The sequence below is a fragment of the Maylandia zebra genome, linkage group LG15, assembly GCF_041146795.1.
Source record: "Maylandia zebra isolate NMK-2024a linkage group LG15, Mzebra_GT3a, whole genome shotgun sequence".
NCBI lineage: Eukaryota > Metazoa > Chordata > Actinopteri > Cichliformes > Cichlidae > Maylandia > Maylandia zebra.
Window position 1 is genome coordinate 12,419,679 of NC_135181.1, and position 15,273 is coordinate 12,434,951.

The 15,273-nt window shown below is 41.6% G+C and overlaps 3 non-coding genes and 4 pseudogenes across 3 annotated transcripts; all 7 read right to left on the reverse strand.

Annotated features, from left to right (window-relative positions):
* Window positions 1–4,765: 4,765 nt before the first annotated feature.
* Window positions 4,766–4,871, reverse strand: LOC143412843 (U2 spliceosomal RNA; annotated as a pseudogene).
* A 175-nt stretch (window positions 4,872–5,046) lies between these two features.
* trnal-uaa (transfer RNA leucine (anticodon UAA)) lies at window positions 5,047–5,129 on the reverse strand. Its single transcript has one exon. It is a non-coding gene; the product is annotated as a tRNA-Leu (tRNA).
* Window positions 5,130–5,977: 848 nt separating this feature from the next.
* On the reverse strand, window positions 5,978–6,152 carry LOC143412830 (U2 spliceosomal RNA; annotated as a pseudogene).
* Window positions 6,153–11,457: 5,305 nt separating this feature from the next.
* LOC112431964 (U2 spliceosomal RNA) lies at window positions 11,458–11,545 on the reverse strand (annotated as a pseudogene).
* Window positions 11,546–12,172: 627 nt separating this feature from the next.
* trnal-uaa (transfer RNA leucine (anticodon UAA)) lies at window positions 12,173–12,255 on the reverse strand. The gene has a single exon. It is a non-coding gene; the product is annotated as a tRNA-Leu (tRNA).
* An 847-nt stretch (window positions 12,256–13,102) lies between these two features.
* On the reverse strand, window positions 13,103–13,309 carry LOC112433345 (U2 spliceosomal RNA; annotated as a pseudogene).
* Window positions 13,310–13,775: 466 nt separating this feature from the next.
* LOC112433354 (U2 spliceosomal RNA) lies at window positions 13,776–13,975 on the reverse strand. Its single transcript, XR_013093364.1, has one exon. It is a non-coding gene; the product is annotated as a U2 spliceosomal RNA (small nuclear RNA).
* Between the last annotated feature and the right edge of the window lie 1,298 nt (window positions 13,976–15,273).

Genomic DNA, 15,273 nt, shown 5'->3' on the forward strand with positions numbered 1-15,273 from the left:
GGGTTTAAGAAAAAAGCTTTCCACCTATCCTTAATTGTGTCACTTCCCCACTTTTCTAGTTCGTGCCAATATATACCTTCAAATTCTTTCTCTATTGCCTTAACTGTTCCAATTTCTCCCCATTTATACACCCCCGTTATGAAACCCTGTCTTGCTTTCCATAATTTAAGCTTTACAATTGATAACAGCATACAAAGTACTTTATATTGCTCTTTTCCCACTCCCTTAACCCCGAACGAGGTGATTTCATCATATGTCACGTTTTCCAAGCACTTATAACTCCCTTTTACCCCGTCCCACACCTTTTTTGCATATTCACATCCCCATAATACATGTTCAATCGTTTCATCTTCCTTACAATTTTCCCTTGGACAAACTTTTTGTTTCCCCAAATCGTGGGCATACATTGTGACTCTTACTGGTAGTCTTCTATGCAGGTGCAACCAGTTAAAATCCTTTAATCCGTTCTTAAAACTCTTATCCTGAGCCCGTTCCCACACTTCTGAGCTCACCATTACTAAGTTGACATTAGATTTCTGTACCAATTTTTTGTATAGTAGCTTGTGATTTACAATTGTATCCACCTCATTACATTCCGTATGTCTCCTCCCCCACTTTACCATTCGCTGGAAATACTCCGGCCTAGTCTCCGCTTTAGGGCCTTTGTTGTCCCACCCTATTAAGAACCGATATGGTATCGACAACCAGAACCATAACAGGATTTGACATTTGTGCATATATGTCTTTTTCAATAGTGTACAAACACTTGCATAGAATATTGCATCCAACTTCAATGGGACGTTTGTCACCCCCTTCCCACCATCTGCTATTTCTTGGTACATTTGCACCCTTTTTACGTATTCATAACCCCCCCATATGAATTTAAATATCCCCCTCATTAATTGAGCTCTATACTTTTGCGGCATCGGAAAAACATAGGCCAAGTGTAGCAACTTTGGCAACACCTCAGCCTTTATGACCAACGCTTTCCCTGAGATTGAGAGTTTTCTTGTTTTCCATAATCCCAAATTTCTATCTACTGCAGTCATCTTCTTTTTCCAGTTGCATAAGGCGTCCCCCTCCTTGTTCCCAAAAGAAATTCCTAATATGTCCATAGCACCTTCACACAACATAAAATCACAAATGTTATCCTTTCTCCCTTCCCAAGATATTTATACATCGTCTTCTCTTTGTTTATTTTCGATCCTGTTGCTTTTTCGTAATCATTTAAGATTTCTATCACTCCCCTTAAACTTTCGTCGTCTGCCAGGTATAATATCGTATCGTCCGCGTATTGAGATATTTTTAAGCTCTCGCCCCGTGGCAGCGTTATCCCCTTTACGACTAGACTCTCCCTTATTGCACAAGCCAGGGGTTCAGCGTAAAGCACGAAGAGCACCACCGATAGTGGACACCCTTGCCTCAATCCTCTTGTTTGTTGTACTTTGTCCGTAAGGTAACCATTAATTTTTATTTTTGAATTTATGCCCTTATATAGGACTTTTACCCATTTTGTAAAAACCCATCCTAGGCCCAATCCGTCCATTACCTTCCACAAAAAAGCGTGGTCTACTCTATCAAACGCTTTTTGCTGGTCCAAACTAACGCATATTGCCGCTATGTTTCTCTCCTTTACATATGTGAGTACATCCCTATGTAGATGTAAGTTCCATGTGATCTGCCTCCCCTGTACCCCGCAAGTTTGATCCATCTCTACTATGTGCGACATGACTCCTGCTAACCTATTTGCCAAAATCTTACTCAAGATTTTATAGTCCACGCACAACATAGTTAATGGTCTATAATTGTCTAGATGGTTTGGATTTCCTTTCTTAAGCAGTATGGACACCACTCCCGTTTTCATACTATCTGACATCTCTTCTCCCTCCACGATTTCCTTAAAAACCCCTATAAGGTGTATCCCCACCATATCCCAGAAAGCCACATAAAATTCTTTTGTTAGGCCGTCTATACCAGGCACCTTATTAGCCTTCATTGCCTTTATCACATTGTGTGCCTCTTCTACTGTCAATTCCCCCCCCAACTTGCCTCTTTCATCTTCCGGTAACCTTCTCTTTAGGGAACTTATAAAAAACTCCCCCTTTCCCTCATCCAAGTTCTCCTTCTTGAACAATTCTCCATAATATTCTTTCACCATTTTTAACATGTTTTCCTTCCCCCTAATCACATTTCCATCCTTCTCCAATTTCCTTATAACCCCCCTCTTATCTCTTATCTTCATCTTTCTGAAAAAATATGAGGAGCATTTCTCATTTTCCTCATACTCTTCCTGCTTTAGTTTATATATTACAGCCCTTGCTTTCCTCTCGAGCAATTCTTCCTGTCTTATTTTTAAATTTTCCAAATACCCTTCCTTTATTTTTTCCTTTCCCTTATTTTGCGTAACATAAATATGTTCTATCTCTTTTTGTATTATGTCAAACTCCTTCTTTCTAAACTTTGCTCTCTCTGAGCAATAATCGACCGTGAACTTTTTTATTTTTTTCTTTATGTCCTCCCACCAAAACACAACATTGCTGTATAAGCTTTTCATCTCTACCCATAAAGGGAAGATTTTTATAAAACCTTCCCTATAGGATTTTTCAGCAAGCACATCGTTGTTAAACTTCCAGTACCCTTTTCCAAAGTCAGGCCCTTCTATCTCAAGCGCCACATCCACAGCTTGGTGGTCTGTAAAAAGAGCCGGTATAGTTTTTCCGTTTATTATTTTACACTTTTTTCCTACAAGAATATAATCTAGCCTACTTTTCGCCCCCCTTGAGTTCTTCCATGTGTACCCCACCTGCTTTCCCTGTAGTTTCCCCATTACATCTATTAATTCATATTTTTTAATAAAGGTCTTAAAGGGGAGGGAGCACTTTTCCTTTTCCAGAGAGCAGTTAAAGTCCCCTCCCACAATAATGTCCTTTTTAGTCAAGAAACAGGTGTCCAATTTTTGGAAGAGGTCCCTACGTAGCCCGTGCTCCACCTGTGCGTACACATTTATTATTTGGCATTGGGTCCCATTTTTTTCAACATCCACCACCATTACCCTTCCTTGTATTACCGTATAGCTCTCCATTATCCGGATACCTTTATTCCCACATAACACCCCGACTCCAGTCCCATGTACCCCCCCGATGCTCCAAGAGGCTTCCCCTCCCCTCCATTCCTCAGTAAACACAACAACATCCCCCTCATCCTTTAGATGGGCTTCTTGTACCAAACAAATATCAAAATTATAACATAGTAAAAATTCGTAGACCATTTTCCTCTTTCGGGCGTTTTTTAGCCCCCTAACATTCAAAGTAATTATTCGTATTTTCCCCATACCATAAACAGAAGGGCAAGTAGAGCACTAAGAGCAGGATTAAACAAAAAAAGAATGAGAAAAAAATGAAAAAAAGAAGAAAAAAACAAAGAAAAAGGGTTGCGATAAGTCACTTGATAAATTTTTGCTCTTCTCCCATAGTCTTTATCTATCCATGTTAACATGTAACAATAAGTTTTTTATAAAGGAGTCCTCTGACTTTTCTTCACTCTCACCTTCCTCTTCCATGTCCCCGTCACTTGTCACGTCACTTAACGGGGTATGCATACACTCAGTCTGTGTTCCTCTCCATACATACCCCTCCACGTTCCCACCTTCCTCCAAAACCTCCTCCCTGACTTCCTGGTCTCTTGTCTTAACCTCTTCCGAGGAGGTGGCCGGGCTCACCTTTCTCCTCCTCTTTGCAGATTTTCTCCGTGGCTTTGCGACCACTTCCCACAATTGGGGATCCTCCCCCTGCTTCTCTTTCTCACCGTCTTGCTCGGGACTCCTCTCCCCCTTCTCCTCTCGCCGCTCCGTCCCCTCCTCCGCGCTCCCCGCTTTATCCTCGTTAGCCTGATTTCCAGCAGCTTGTGGCGGCTCCTGTGGCCTTTCTCCGGCGTCAGAGTCTATTTCCACTTCGCTGCGATCTTCCTCAACGAGTCCAGTCTTCACCACGGCCGAATATGGCCGGGGCTTAGTGCAGTCTCTCGCCATATGTGCGTCTGAGTCACATAGGTGGCATCTTCTGGGCTCCTTACAGTCCTTTGTTATATGACCAAGCTTGCCACAACTCCTACACCTCACCTGGTCACATTTGTCCGCGTTATGTCCAGTACTTCCGCATTTCCTACATGCTTGAGGCTGCCCTGCATAAACTAGGAAGCCTCTATCCGCTCCAATGGAAAATACTGCGGGCGGATGGCAATATCCATCCTCGCTGTCCATATCCGCATTCAATTTGATGCGAAATTGTCTCTTTCCAGTCCATAGGCCGAGGCCGTCCTTTATTTTCCGTACTCCTGGGAGGACAGTAACGTATCTCCCCAGGAAGTACTTGATAGTCTCTTCCGTGACCCAAGGATTATACATATGTATCGTTAAAATTCTATAATCGTTCCGATACAAAGGGGTCACCGTATATTTCCGCAGTTCCTCATCTTCTTCCACGATACTCTTCTTTCTCACTTCTTCCGCATACTCTCCAGTACAAAAGGTCACATCATAGTGTTTGCTTGCAGCACTCTGTTGAAGGCGGAAGATCTCCTCCGGCTGTATCTTTAGGGCTTCAAAAAGGATTCTTCGTCCGAAGGTTATTCTGTCATGAAATTGCGTTTCTTTCTCCATAAGTTCGAATCTCAGCGTATTTCTTGTTCCATACGTCCATGCGTTCCTCTCAGAGAAATTGGCCGACGATGCCGCCATCCTTCATTGCTTCTCGCCCAAACTGATAAGAACAGATACTACACTTGATCTTAGCCAAAAGGCCGAGAAGCGATTTATCATCAACTGATAAGAACAGATACTACACTTGATCTTAGCCAAAAGGCCGAGAAGCGATACCCATATATCGCACGACAGAAACGACTCATTCTGCTCATTTGTCTTTCATCCCAGCTTTTTTGGGGGTGACTGGGTGGGGGGATATTGCTCACAGCAAATTCCTAAAAACTCCTATTGATCATTGTTGCTCCCATAGATACATTTCAGTTTACCAGTCACGAGGCTCCAAATTATACCAGGAGTGGGGTTTGAACCCACGAGAGGATGCGCTCATTAGAGCTTAAGTCCAACGCCTTAACCACTCGGCCATCCTGGTGCATATATATTGTGCATGCGTGTTCCTTTAGGAAACAGGAAGATTGGTAGGAGAAAGAAAGGTATTAATCTTGTTTGTTAGGATCATAGCCATAAATGGAGGACTCTTATAAAGTCCATGGATTTTCATTCACACATATTACATGAGATATCTACTCTTTACACACTAAGGATCCACACTACCAGGGCTACGGCACACAGCTGTTTTATAAATCATCAAAACCAATACTATCCTAAGATTTATTATATACAAAAATGATCTGTTCCAAAATGTTTTCATGTAATCCTGAAAACAGAAAAACAATCTTCTGCACTATTAACCATCCACAAATGGAAACAACAGACAATACAGGTGATTTTAGCTAAAAAGCCAAGAAAAAATTGTGTGGTGTTTTTTTTTTTCAAACGATGTAATTTACAGCCACAGAGGACAGAAAGCTGCAGTATGTAGAGAAAGAGAAGAGTTAAACCTATAATCAACATGAGTCCTTGTAGATGGCAGCCTCCGGTTTTTAAAGACTTCTATTGGTCTCTAGTGGACAACAGAGGTAACTGCAGGATTCGAGCCAGAATAGTGTAACTGCAGTTCAAAACGACATATTTTTTTGATTTCCCATAGAAAGTGTGTGTCCAGCCACGTGTCAGTCCAAGTGGCAGGATTTAGTAATTCTGGTAATAGTTAAATGTAAGTCATTCACAAATATTAAGTCGCAACATTTCAGTCTGACTAACCTTGGAAGATTACACGAAGACAATGTCCAGATATGCAGACGCACGCATATATCTAGCGTATAAGAAAATTCTTTGCACAAACTGTTGAGTCAAATGCCATTTGTTTTTCACAGCTTGAGGGGGTGCACCGTTCCTAGAAATACTGCAATACCAGGTCGATGCGTGGAGTGGACGGAGCAAGCCCCTATTCCATCTCCCTGCTCCAAAAATCAATTTAATATATGGTCCCCGGGTAGGGGACGTATCAGATATTAAACTGATAAGAACAGATTTTTTCTTTTGGAAAAATTTTTATTGATACTCAGACATATAACAACATCATCATCATCTCATTTATTTTCATAAGCCCACCCCATTTAAAAGGATTACTTCTTTATTATCTCCCATCCCCTTTTAAAATACAACAGGAAAACAAATATTTAAATGTTTTTTCCTTTTTTTTTTTTTTTTTTTTTTTTTTTTTCATAGAGAATTTAAATTATTTAAAAAAACCCATCCCATCCCTTCACAAGCTTCCGGTGCTCAGAGGGGACTCTCCCCAACTTGCTCCTTCCACACCGACCTCTCCCGGAGAGCCAGGCTGTTGCTGCTTAGACCTTTCTATGTGCGAACCCGGCTCCTCCATCCGAATGGGCACAGAGGCGATTCTTCTTTGCGGCTGCTCTCTCAACTTAGTATTTCTGGCACAGATCTCTTTTACTGTTGCTGTTGCCATTCGGAGAGCAGCCACGGGGGGGATCTGCGTGTGCTTGCTCACCAACAAGTTTCTGGAGGTCCAAATGGCGTCTTTTATAGCAGCAAGGGCGAGCCACTGCTTTTCAAAGCCTTTTCTTTGCGTTTTCACTCCTTGGCTCACCCCATAGAGGATTAGGTTTGCTGTCAGGACCTCCCTTGCTGGTAAGTACGGGAAATTTAAGGAGCCGGCCATGTCCCACAGGTCTATAGCAGCACTGCACTCCCAGAGTAGGTGCCTCACCGTCTCAGGCGCGCCACAACCCGGTCGGGGACACATTTCTGTTGTCGACATTCCTCTGGAGTGCATGACAGCCCTGACTGGGAGAATCTCATGAGCCACCATCCAGGACACATCCTGGAGCCTGTTAGAAAGGACGGGATGGTTTATCAGACGCCACACTTCTATGGCCTCTCCAATAGGGAGGCCTCTGACTGGGACCACCTCTCCCCTCTCCTGCACAACTGAAATGAGAGAATGATGTTTTGTTAAAATGTCCAAACTCTGATCTTCCAATTTAAAGGAGGTTAAAAAGGATTTCAGCTCTACATAGGCTTCAGGAACATCAAAGGAGACGGGGACTCTAAGATCTACTGGCAGGATTTTCTTTTGTCTTAGGTAGCTACCTAACCAAAATCTAACCCATGCCTGTGTCAGAGGATTACTATTAGGACTCGTAGCCTGTCTCATATGGCTACTTGTATAGAGGCTTCCCATGAATAAATACAGATCTGGGACTCCTTTGCCACCATCTTCCTTTAATTTCTTCATTATCCCTCTTTTAAGTCTCTCCCATTTGGAGTCCCATAGAAAGTAAAAGATGGCTCGTTCTAGTTTTAACAATACGTCCTTTGGTGGCAAAAAGACTGCGCTGACTAAAAGAAGCAAGGGTAAAATCACTGCCTTAATTACTAAAACCTTCCCTCCAAGAGTCAGCTTTCTCAGTCTCCATAGGCCTAATCGTTGATTCACTTTTCCTATCATTCCCGGCCAATTTGCCTTTCCTCCACCATCCTTATCAAATCTAACCCCTAAAATTTTTTGGTCGGTTTGTGTCACATTTATTCCAAGTCCAGTCAATTCTATAGTCTCCCATGGCCCGTAGAATTGTACCTGAGTCTTGCCCCTGTTGAGTCTAGAGGCCGAAGCCCTTCCGAACCAGTCCGTAACTTCAAAAGTCCTTCTCATCGAGGATATGTCTGTACACAGGATGCTAATATCATCCATGTACAGTACACACTTTGCCACCTGCCCCCCACTCCCAGGTATGTTCATCCCGTTTATACTCTTATCTTTCCTCAAAATTTGTGCCAGGGGTTCAATACAAATAACATATAAAAGAGCGGACAGGGGACATCCCTGTCGTAAACCACAGTTCACCTGAACTGCATTCGTCAGGGTCCCATTCATGACAAATCTGCTCTTTATATCTGTGTACAACAACTTTACCCAGGATATAAGCCTTTCTGGGAAACCCATCTTCTGCAAAACTTTAAAAAGGTACCGGTGAGATATTCTATCGAAGGCTTTTTCAAAGTCTAAATTCAAAACAATCAGTCGCTTGTTTCTCTTTCGAGCAAAACAAATCGTGTCTCTAATCAACACCAGACTATCCGTGATCTTCCTGCCCTTTACAGTACATGCTTGGTCTTGGTGGATTATCTGGTCCAAAACCGGTCTTGTCCTTTCTGCTAGAAGCTTGCTGAATAATTTACAGTCACAGTTTAAAAGCGTAATCGGTCTCCAATTTTCCAAGAGAGTTTTATCCTTCCCTTTATGAATGAGTGTGACTAAACCCATTCTAAAACTTTCAGGCAGCTTATCTAATTCACTAAAATCTGTAAAAATTGAAAGTAAATCAGTAGCTAAAATATCCCAAAATGTCAGATAAAACTCAATCGGCAGGCCATCTAAACCAGGGGATTTTCCAGTTTTAAAACTCTTAAGACACTGACCTAACTCGGCTGTAGTAAAAGGTTGACTTAACATATCACTAGACTCAACAATCTTATCAATATATTCCAGGGTTTGCTCAATGACTCTTTCCTCCACATTTTTCTCCCCATACAGGTTTTCATAATAATCTTCAATCACTTTTATTATACCTTCAGTACTCACTACTTTTTCTCCAGCTCTGTTTCTTAGCTGAGAGACAGAGCCAGGTTTGTTCATAATTTTTTTGAAAAAGTATCTCGTACATTTTTCTCCCTCCTCTCTCGCTCTCTCTCTACTCCTTAGTATGACTCCCATACTTTTATCATTTGCTATTTTCTGCATTTCTTTTTTAACCTCTCTAATTTCTTCGTAGAAGTGTAAACCCCACCTATTTAAGAGATGGTACCTCTGTAACCTTTTCTGTAGTCCTCTCATACACCTGTCTTTTGCGGCCTTCTTTCTCTTTCCTGCTTGTTTAAAAAAGGACCGAGTCCTACACTTCACCATTTCCCACCATGAGACACGTGTTGCATAGAAATCCTGGAGAGTCTGCCATTCAGTATACCTCTCCTTATACTGTCTGAGCAGATCCTGATCCTCCAGTAGGGAGCAGTTTAACCTCCACACTCCCCTCCCCATTGTTATATCTAGTTCAAGGGAAATTTTAACAGTTAACATCAGATGGTCAGAAAAAAAGACGGGCATCAAAGTGGCCTCTACTGGTGAAAAGTCTCTAACAAAGATATAATCAATTCTAGAGGCCCTGTCACCGTTTCCACTATACCAAGTAAAACCCTCCTCCATTGGATGAACCGTTGGAAAACAATCTATCAATTTAAAGTCTCTGACTAAACCTTGTAGTAGAAGTGACGTCTTATCAATCTTCACATCTTGTGTGGCTCTTTTTCTATCTTTCCTGTTTAAAATACAGTTAAATCCCCTCCAAACACTAAAGGCGCTTTTCCCAACAAGTGGGGTTGCAAAGCCTCTAAAAGATCATATCTTTCGTGTTTGTCATTTGGGCCATAAATGTTCAAGAGCTTAAATTCCTTTTCCATATAAATAAGGTTAACAACAAGTGCTCTTCCATCACTTACTACAGTACTTCCCTTCACCGACACCAGAGGGTTTTTCACCAATATGGCTACTCCATCATTTTTATTTTCATTTGATCCACTCCAGATGGACATTTGTGGCCACATATCCTGCCACTGACCATATGCTTTTAGGAAAGGTATAGCACATTCCTGTATTAAAATAACATCTGATGTTACACTATTCAAGAAGGATAGAACACTTTGGGCTCTTACTTTAGACCTAACACTCCTGACATTTATGGATGAGAAGGTCAGAGCCATGAAGATTAATACAGAACACAAGCTAGTCATTATGAAACTAAGGAAAGATTGTTCTCTTCAAAGGCTCAACCCAAACTTTGGGGGGGCATACCATCAATTTATTTCTTGTGAGTGTAACTCTTCCTTCACCTCTCCGGGTTCCGAAGGGGGGACCGCCACTCTATTCCCTTTTCGTACTCTAGGTGACGGCCTTTGTCGCAGAGCTGCATTTACCATCCGCTCCTTTGGCGTTGACTGCAGAACTATGTTAAGGAAGGAAACCTCATTTGGTGAGTCAGAGGGGAAGACCCTGGAGTCCTCCCCTGAGGAACTCCCTGAAGGTGTTTCATGCCTCCCTCTCTTTCCTGAAACAATTGTCCCAGAAGACAGTTCTGCTGCAGTCCTCTTTGCCACCTGTGAATCAGGAAGGCCAGGGGGGGCAGGGGGGGGCTGCCCTTGAGCATTTTCACTTTCACCACTTACTCCTTTCTGAACTCCACTCTCCTCCTGCCCTCTCTCCCCCTCCTCTGAGGGTTCTGGTTGGGCAGGTCTTCCATGCTCCTCCCCTTTTCCCTCCTCCTCCTGTTCCTCCCCTCCGTCTTCAGGTGCTGGGAACTGATTTAAAATATCTGTCCCAGCTGCATCAATCAAGACATCCTCGTTTACCATTGCAATCAGGTTTCCCTCATTAATCTGGTTTCCTTTTTTAAGTTTATTTGCAAAGGACCGCGGACAGTCCCTAAAGAGGTGACCTTCCCCTCCACACAAGTTACACTTACGGTCATTTTTACAATCAGCATACGTATGCCCTTTCTCTTTACATTTCCCACAGATGATTTCCTCGCATGCCTCTATCAAATGCCCATGCTCCCCACACCTCCGGCAGAGCTTTGGTTGGCCCTGGTAATGGATATAGCCTCTATTATCTCCCAAAACTATCATGGACGGGAGATGTTTTAAACCCCGGAACGATTGGGGATCTTCCCATTGCTGTATTGGTACTTTCCATACACAATTCCATATTCCATCCACATCTCTCACCTTCCTCGGCTGACCCTTCACCGTACAATATCTCCCCAACCACACACAAATGTCTTGGGCATTCACCGTTTCATTAAACATTTTAACTATTACTGTTTTCATAGTATTGTCTGTCAGTTTCTCCACATTGAAAATTTCAAATTGTGGTCTCAAATTTTCGAATCTTCTCCAAAACTCTTCCAACAATTCGCTTGAGCTGAAACTTACATCAAAACCCCTGTTAAAAGGGAGGGTCAAAATGCAATTCAAGTCATTTGGTGAAAATCCCAACACCTGTTGAATCAATTTCCTGGAGAAATCCAGCCTGGACATCTTTGGCACTTCTCCAACATTCTCAATTAAACTGAAGCGCACACAGAGGTGCCTCCGCATACTGGCATACCCAGCCATTGCGGAGGCACCAAAGGTTTAGAAAAAAAGACCTGCTACAAACACACAACAGAAGATTAAAAAGGAAACGTTTTCAATACAAACAAATAATTTCTATAAAAAACCACGTACCTTTGCGCTGCAATAAATAACCAAGGTTTCACCGCCCAGACACCCAAAGGAGAGGGTCGCAGTCCTAGCCTAAGACCAAGAATCAAGTGATAAGAACAGCTACTACACTTGATCTTAGCCAAAAGGCCGAGAAGCGATACCCACATATCGCACGACAGAAACGACTCATTCTGCTTACTGCAACTCTAACTCATGGTTACAATGAAGAACACAGTCGCCTTCTAACAAATGGTAGAGGACAGGTCGATGTTTTACTGACGTTTTACCTCCGAAACATCACAATATAACTATGGTCGGCATGTTTCAGTTTTTAAACGGCGCCACATATATGACGACACTTTAGTTTCTGAAACGCCGGTCAGCGCATGCCGGTTAATGAGATTCAAAATCACGTGGTCGCCTGCAGTCCAATCAGCGGTCGTTGAGACGGAGCGTCTTCAATTCATTTTTATAACTTTCTTGGCGTTATAATTGTTTTCATAATATGATAATTACATACTGTTAAATTTTTAATGTTTCTCCTCCCGGTAACTGTATTCCTGGGCTTTCCCTAATTGCACAAGCCAACGGTTCTACATATAACATGTACAGTAAGACTGAGAGGGGGCGACCTTGGCACAGACCTCTCATTTGTCTTTCATCCCAGCTTTTTTGGGGGTGACTGGGTGGGGGGATATTGCTCACAGCAAATTCCTAAAAACTCCTATTGATCATTGTTGCTCCCATAGATACATTTCAGTTTACCAGTCATGAGGCTCCAAATTATACCAGGAGTGGGGTTTGAACCCACGAGAGCATGCGCTCATTGGAGCTTAAGTCCAACGCCTTAACCACTCGGCCATCCTGATGCATATATATTGTGCATGCGTGTTCCTTTAGGAAACAGGAAGATTGCTAGGAGAAAGAAACGGATTAATCTTGTTTGTTAGGATCATAGCCATAAATGGAGGACTCTTATAAAGTCCATGGATTTTCATTCACACATATTACATGAGGTATCTACTCTTTACACACTAAGGATCCACACTACCAGGGCTACGGCACACAGCTGTTTTATAAATCATCAAAACCAATACTATCCTAAGATTTATTATATACAAAAATGATCTGTTCCCAAATGTTTTCATGTAATCCTGAAAACAGAAAAACAATCTTCTGCACTATTAACCATCCACAAATGGAAACAACAGACAATACAGGTGATTTTAGCTAAAAAGCCAAGAAAAAATTGTGTGGGTTTTTTTTTTTCAAACGATGTAATTTACAGCCACAGAGGACAGAAAGCTGCAGTATGTAGAGAAAGAGAAGAGTTAAACCTATAATCAACATGAGTCCTTGTAGATGGCAGCCTCCGGTTTTTAAAGACTTCTATTGGTCTCTAGTGGACAACAGAGGTAACTGCAGGATTGGAGCCAGAATAGTGTAACTGCAGTTCAAAACGACATATTTTTTTGATTTCCCATAGAAAGTGTGTGTCCAGCCACGTGTCAGTCCAAGTGGCAGGATTTAGTAATTCTGGTAATAGTTAAATGTAAGTCATTCACAAATATTAAGTCGCAACATTTCAGTCTGACTAACCTTGGAAGATTACACGAAGACAATGTCCAGATATGCAGACGCACACATATATCTAGCGTATAAGAAAATTCTTTGCACAAACTGTTGAGTCAAATGACATTTGTTTTTCACAGCTTCAGGGGGTGCACCGTTCCTAGAAATACTGCAATACCAGGTCGATGCGTGGAGTGGACGGAGCAAGCCCCTATTCCATCTCCCTGCTCCAAAAATCAATTTAATATATGGTCCCCGGGTAGGGGACGTATCAGATATTAAACTGATAAGAACAGATTTTTTTTTTTTTTTTTTTTTTTTTTTTTTTAAGCTAAAAAGCCAAGAAAAGATTGTGTGGTTTATTTTTTTTCAAACGATGTAATTTACAGCCACAGAGGACAGAAAGCTGCAGTATGTAGAGAAAGAGAAGAGTTAAACCTATAATCAACATGAGTCCTTGTAGATGGCAGCCTCCGGTTTTTAAAGACTTCTATTGGTCTCTAGTGGACAACAGAGGTAACTGCAGGATTGGAGCCAGAATCGTGTAACTGCAGTTCAAAACGACATATTTTTTTGATTTCCCATAGAAAGTGTGTGTCCAGCCACGTGTCAGTCCAAGTGGCAGGATTTAGTAATTCTGGTAATAGTTAAATGTAAGTCATTCACAAATATTAAGTCGCAACATTTCAGTCTGACTAACCTTGGAAGATTACACGAAGACAATGTCCAGATATGCAGACGCACGCATATATCTAGCGTATAAGAAATTTCTTTGCACAAACTGTTGAGTCAAATGCCATTTGTTTTTCACAGCTTCAGGGGGTGCACCGTTCCTAGAAATACTGCAATACCAGGTCGATGCGTGGAGTGGACGGAGCAAGCCCCTATTCCATCTCCCTGCTCCAAAAATCAATTTAATATATGGTCCCCGGGTAGGGGACGTATCAGATATTAAACTGATAAGAACAGATTTTTTTACTTCTTTTATTTTCTTTCCACAACAATTCAAAAAACTTTTTCCATTTCCGTTACAAAGACATATTTACATTTCATTTCTTTCCCACATTCATTCATCGCAAACCAATCATTTTCATGTAACATATTCATATAACTTATTGCTTTTCATTGCTCCTTTTCCCTTTCTCCCTTCCTTACTCTTTACCTACCACCACTTTTTAGGTGCCTTCGCAGTAAAGAAGGAAGGGAAATCTTTCCATCTATCCTTGATCGTGTCTATTCCCCATTTTTGTAGTTCATGCCAGTATGTCTTTTCAAATTCCCTCTCTACAGCTTTAGTCGTACCTATTTCCCCCTCTTTATATCCTCCCGTTATACAACTCTGTCTTGCCTTCCACAATTTCATTTTTACAATTGTTAACAACATACAACGTATTTTGTATCTCTCTTTTTCTATGCTGTTAGCCCTGAAAAGGGTAATCTCTTCATAAGTCACCGTGCCCAAACCTTTATACATCCCCTTTACCCTTTCCCATACCTTTTTTGCGTATTCGCATCCCCAAAGTACGTGTTCTATTGTTTCCTCTTCTACGCAGTTGTCCCTCGGACACTTTTTCTGTTTTCCCAAGTTATGTGCATACATGATGATCCTCACGGGTAACCTTTTGTGTAAATGCATCCAATTAAAATCCTTCAAAACATTTTTAAAGGTCTTATCCTGTGCACATTTCCACACTTCTGGACTCACCGGTACCTGGTTATAATTAGCTTTCCATACCATTTTCTTATATAAAAGTTTATGGTTTAGTACGGTATCCACCTCTTTACATTCAGCATGTTTCTTTCCCCATCCCAGCATCCTCTGAAAATATTTTGGTCTAGTTTCCGCCTTTGGTCCCTTATTTTCCCACCCTATCAAAAAACGGTATGGAATCGCTAACCAAAACCATAACAATATTTGACATTTATGGACATAGTTCTGTTTCAATAGCTTGCATACATTTGCATAAAACATTGTATCTAACTTCAAAGGGACATTTGGTACCCCTTTCCCACCATCTTCAATTTCTTGATACATTTGCGTTCTTTTGACATACTCATAACCCCCCCAAATAAATTTAAATATCGCTCTGGTTATTTGCGCTCTGTAGATCTGAGGCATCGAAAACACATAGGCCAGATGTAATAACTTCGGCACCACCTCACTCTTTATAATCAGAACCTTCCCCGTAATTGTTAATTTCCTTGCTTTCCAAAGGCCCAGCTTCTTTTCTACCGCACTTAACCTTTTTTTCCAATTGCTAAGCTCATCTCCTTCCTTATTTCCAAAGGTGATTCCTAAAATATTCATTGGGCCT